The 5,761-nt window shown below is 43.7% G+C and overlaps 1 pseudogene; it reads left to right on the top strand.

Annotated features, from left to right (window-relative positions):
• The first annotated feature begins 867 nt into the window (after nucleotides 1–867).
• Nucleotides 868–4,993, top strand: LOC148508890 (cyclin-O protein A-like; annotated as a pseudogene).
• The last annotated feature ends 768 nt before the right edge of the window (nucleotides 4,994–5,761 follow it).

Genomic DNA, 5,761 nt, shown 5'->3' with positions numbered 1-5,761 from the left:
AGGGGAGGGTTAGGGAACTTTCCAGCCGGTGGTGGGATCTCCTCCTGTCAGGCTTCTTCTGTCGGGATTTGAACCAGCAGCTAAACAGTCGCCAGTATTTCATACCGATCCCTCCCTAACAATTGACTGTTCGGCCAATAATATAGTAAAAAAGTCATATAACACAAACACTTATGATTAAAAAAACATTATGCTACTTCACTCATGCAAACTAGAGTGATATGTAAATGTTTTTTTCTATTTTTCTCTAGTATTTTAAAATATTTATCTGTCCTATCAGATGCCTGTAGGTATGGTTATGTCACTGAATCACACTGATGCAAACAAAACATCCAATTATCATGTTTAAATAATTTCTGTTCATTAGATACTCTTCAATAAATGTGTTAATGTTACAGGAGTGTGTTTCACCACATACAGTAGCTTTAGAAAGGTTAGGGAAAATTCAATTAGTCTTGGTGGTTACCCCACAGCTAATTACCCATGCCACTCTGGGAAATGCTATTCAATGTAATAGCATTTTGCCAGCCCTGTAAACCAGGGGTTAGCATGTGCTAACCCACTGATTCCTCATAAATGGAAGATTTATGCCTGGGATAAACCCCACAGCTAATTGGATGCCCCCCTTCAGAGCTGAACCAGCCAACTCCACCAAGAGGTCTACACAGCTTTACCCACCTATGGATGGTGCCATTATTTACAAGCCCATCGTAACTTAAGTTCTCATTGTGAGGTCACAATCCAGAGTTTCCTGATCAGCCAATCGGCAGCGAGCACAGCTGCATGTAGAATGTGAACATTCCATTTTCAGCCCAGATGATAGCTGCTGGTTATAGGTGCAGCAGCTCCATCTACCCCTCTGCGGTTATGTCTAATCAGCAGAAGAGTTTTAATAAGAGAAAGAGGCAAGAAGCGTCACCAAAGGATGCAGGAAATTCCTGTATATGCACTAGTGCTGCTTCAAGCAGCAAAGTGAAGAAGCCCAGGTACCTCATACCTGGAGACCTGATATTGAATCCATGGGTCCATTATCAGTTTGAGACCTCCAGGCCTGTTTTTCAGACAAGAATGCCTGTGCTCCTTAACAACGACCCATTCCTAAACTCATCACGTAGCATGTCCTTGCAGAATTTTAAGGAGTATGGAGATGAATGCTACGATTTCAAGAAGAAGCTAGAGATAAAGTACTTGACGCCAAACTGCATGGAAAACCAGCCAGAGGTATGTATATTGTATATTATTAATAGTACAACTTATTTCTGTAGCACCAACATATCTTGATTAGGGTACATAGCAGGAATATATACATAGTCCATAGAAAACAGCTCACCTAAAGTGGATGTATAGAGGGAGAAAAGTAGAGGTCCAAGTACAGAACCTTGGGGTACACCTACCATTACTGGAAGTGGAGTCATGAGAGGAGACAGAGTAAGAACAGTGAGAGACATAGGAAGACAGCCAGGAGAGGGCAGTATCACGCAGACCGAGGGAGTGAAGGATTGGCAGGAGGAGACTGTGGTCAGCATTGTTAAAAAGAGCAGAGAGATCGAGGAGAATTAGCAAAGAGTACTGGCCCTTTGATTTGGTAGCAAGGAGGTTATTGCTGACTTTCATAAGGGCAGGTCAGGAGAGTGGACAAAAGCCAGACTGAAATGGGTCAGGCAGGGAGAGAGAGGAGAGAAAGGCAGTAAAGCGGTTGAAGATAATACGTTCAAGGAGTTTTGGTGGCAAATGGGAGGAGAGAGATGGGGTGGTAGTTGGAGAGAGTGTCTGGATCTATTTTTTTTTTTTAAGAATGGGGAGACAAGGGCATGCTTGAATGCATAGGGGATGGTGCCTGATGAGACGGAGAGATTGAAGGGATGGGCAAGTTGGGAACAGGCAATAGAAGAGAGGTAGTGGAGGAGGCAGCAGGGTATAGGGTCAAGGGGGAGTTGAAAGTGGCAAAGAGATGACGGGGGTTGGAGGACTGGGAGGAGATAAGGTTGTTGAAATACGACTGTTTACAGAAGAAGACGGCAGCACTGTAGGTTGAGAGCATACATTTGAAATGTAGGAAATCTGCATTGGAGTATTATTTTCTCCATTGTCGCTCGGCGGTTCGTGTACACACACAAAAACAAATACATTAATCCACTGCACTCACCATGTCCATAAGTGAGGAGCATTATAAATGAAAAACTATGGAAACTGCACTCACAAAATACACCATTAACACTCCAAACTGTGCTCAATGATGAACATGTCAGTTCCACATACTGCAATATATGTCAAGTTGACCAACTCACATCTATGTCTTCCCCATATGGTCTGTCCTACGCTAGAAATTGCTCAGAAATGTAAACATGACAATGTATGAGAGACTTCTAGCATAGGACAGACCATGACCATTACTGCAGTGGTAATGGTGTATTTGGTTTATGCAGAGGTTACATGTTTTTTGCTTTATGCTAATTTTTTAAAGTCACATTTCTCTTCTACCCCATTTACACCCATTAATTCCAACTTGTGTCAGGGGTGTAAGGCTGTAAGCAGATAGGCCTTGAAGTTATTCCTATATATTTAGGCAATTTACATTAAGTGTATTAAATCTAATGGAAAATCACATACATAGGATATGTTAATTTTATTAGTCCTATTTCAGAAAACCCAGGATTATTTATCTAAAGTTAAATATTTAATGTTTTGTTCTTCACTTAATTCTGAATTGTGAATGGTGTTTTTCTTGCAGCTCAGACCATAGTGTCGAGGAAAACTTATCCTCTGGCTATTTGGCGTTCACAAGCACTTTCACCTGGAATTGGAGTCCTTGTGTCTAACGGTCAACATCATTGATAGATTCCTAACAGCTGTCCAGGTGCCCGCTGGAATATTCCAGTTGGTGGGTGTCGCATCCCTCTTCATTGCATGCAAAGTGGTATGTACCTCCTGGGGATAAAGGGCTTGATTCAGATGTGGGCGGTATTGGACAGCTGCTAGGAAGCAACTGTGCAATACCGTCCAACTAATACGCAAATGCAGCAGGAGATCTCTGTAGGAAATAAACGCCTCCTGCGTGCATCTGTGATCTTGAGAAGCATCCGTAGATTCTGCATTTGTCAACAAATAGATGTTTGATATAGATGTCAACATTGCTGCCATTGGTCGGCGTCTGCGAGGCCAGGAAACCTGCAGACTCTGGCCTAGGCACTCCCAGGAAATGGGGGCAACACGTTGCTGTTTCCAGGAATGCAGAACTGGTGCCCCCTCCCTGCCCTCAAATGGTCGCAGCATATCAATCATGCTACGGCTTGGGGGCACTGTGCGCTAACACACAGGACTCATTCTGCACATGTGCAGCATGGGTCATCCACAGACCCACAAACATCAGATATGTATGCAAACCATCGGGGTTTACTAACCTATCTGAATCAGGCTTATAGTTCTTACTCTGATATATAGAGAAATGTGTTGCGATTAATATGGATATTAAATTGCACAAGCTTTTGGCCAAACCTATATATATATATATATATATATATATATGTATATTTATATATATAAAATGATAGATCAGAACATCACTGTTTGCTATTTATGTATGCAGACTACATTCTACCAGAACTTGCAACCCATTCCTTGGACAAGTTACTAATTTATGGATCCCTTTCAGGTAGAGACACGACGACATCCAACTGTTAAACAGCTGCTGGATTTGTGTTTTAACACCTTCAGCCGGGTCCAGTTACTCCAGCTTGAGCGCACTATACTGACAGAACTCCAATTCCACCTGGAAGTTCCCACAATAGCTGAGTTCCTGCAACACTACTTCCATCTCTGTGTAATTGATGGGAAGCTATCGCAGACTGACAAAGCCATTGCTCTAGCCAGAGATATTGCAGTTCTGACTCTGCCTGATTACCTATTTACCACCTACTCACCATCATTATTGGCAGCTTGCTGCATGACCCTAGCAGGCAGAGCGATGTGCCGAGACCATACTTTCAGTGTGCACCCTCGAGAATACAAGGAAAGTGAACTGCTCGAGTGTATGGATAAGATAGAAGCATGCATTGTGAGAAACAAAGAATTCCTGTGCTGCCTGCGCCCTGAGGATTAGATCTTGGGCAGTGAAAAACATCATATGACTTGCTATAATAGTGTCATGGCTCCCATTAGAGACCCCAGAATCATCAGGGGTCCATAGGAATCTGCTCTCAGTGGCCGCTGTGAGCGCTCCTTCATCCGGTCCATCAACAGCCACTGCAGTTCTTCCACTGACATTCCGGCTCCTGCTTCCCACTGATGCTGGCATCCCACGTGGAGGTCCTCCCACCTGTCAGTCTGTGTGGGTGCAGCCATCTTCGGCATGGTCACCTGATGCAGGAACTACCAATGAGAAGTTAATCCTGATTCTTCCCCGCTGGCAACCAATCAGCAGCAAATCTCGGCTATAAAAGAATTTCCTGGTTGTCAGTGCAACTTTTTTCACAGTGTTCTCAGTGAGTTCTGTCTCTGTGCTCCTAAGTGCTCCCACACTGAGACTCCCGTGCCTGTTACAATTAACAGAACCCTGACTAGTCAATCTGGTACCAACCCAGAATTCAACTTCTCCGGAACAAGCCCGGAAGCCAGTCTCTCCGGTACCATCCCGGAATCCAGTCTCCCCGGTACCAGTCTGGAATCCAGTCTCTCCAGTACCAGCCTGGAATCCAGTCTCTCCGGTACAAGCCCGGAATCCAGTCTCTCCGGTACCAGCACGGAATCCAGTCTCTCCGGTTCCAGCCCGGAATCCTACCTTTCCGGTACCAGTCCGGAATCCAGCCTCTCCGGTACCAGCCCAGAACCCTGCCTCTCCAGTACTAGCCTGGAAACAGTCACTCCTCAGACTGCTCAGGACTCTAACTACCCTCTGAGGAGAAACCTAGACTCTAGTCCACCAATTTGTCTCCAGAGACTCGACGCAGATCCTTCTAAACTTGTCTACGTCTTGCTTAGCCTCCTCTTGTATTGATACATGTCAGCCTATTCTTCTCCAATTACATGCAAAGGAAATACATCAGGTCATCTAGTTTCCAGCGCATAGTGGTTCACTCCCTTGTCCCCGATTCCAGTTCGGGAACACAACCTGACCACAACCTGACAATAAGCACACTGTTTGCAATCATCTGTTCACTTTGGTAGAAAAGAATAACAACTACCATTTACACAGTGTATATATTACAATTTATTTAAATCATTTGAATAAATACCTTTATAATCCATCTATATATGTGGTGCTTGGTGATGTTTCTTGTGCCACATGACTTACATAATAAATATTCCAAGTCTAAAGGGTTTATTCATTATGATAATTATTGGGGGCCGGGTAGCCCATGACAATTAAGTAAATATGAATCCAAACACAACATACCCGAACTTATGAGTTCCAAGTTGAATCAAGTCCCAGTTTGGAATAATTTTGGGGTTCCGAGTAGAACATAGCCCTGACTCGCAATTCAGAACTTGGATTTTTTTTTTTTAAATGGATCTTGCGATTTCAGGTGCTGTGAGGTGGCCATAATTAGTGTCACTTGTGTACGGGTAATATTAGATGCTAACTAGGAGAGCTGTGATCATTTTAAGTATTGAAGCTAATACTGGAAACTGGAGAACTGTGAACAGGCTGAAGTAACTCTCTGAAAGATTAGCACAGAGCAACGCTGGTATCACTGGAACAGAGAAGAAGTTGAACAGCAACTTCCTGGAGTTCTGGAGGCGGATTTATACTGGAGCACAGCAT

The sequence above is a fragment of the Taudactylus pleione genome, unplaced genomic scaffold (assembly GCF_031769625.1).
Source record: "Taudactylus pleione unplaced genomic scaffold, aTauple2 ptg000336l, whole genome shotgun sequence".
Taxonomy (NCBI): Eukaryota; Metazoa; Chordata; class Amphibia; order Anura; family Myobatrachidae; genus Taudactylus; species Taudactylus pleione.
Note: the sequence above shows the minus strand (reverse complement) of the source record. Positions and strands in the feature narration are given on the sequence as shown.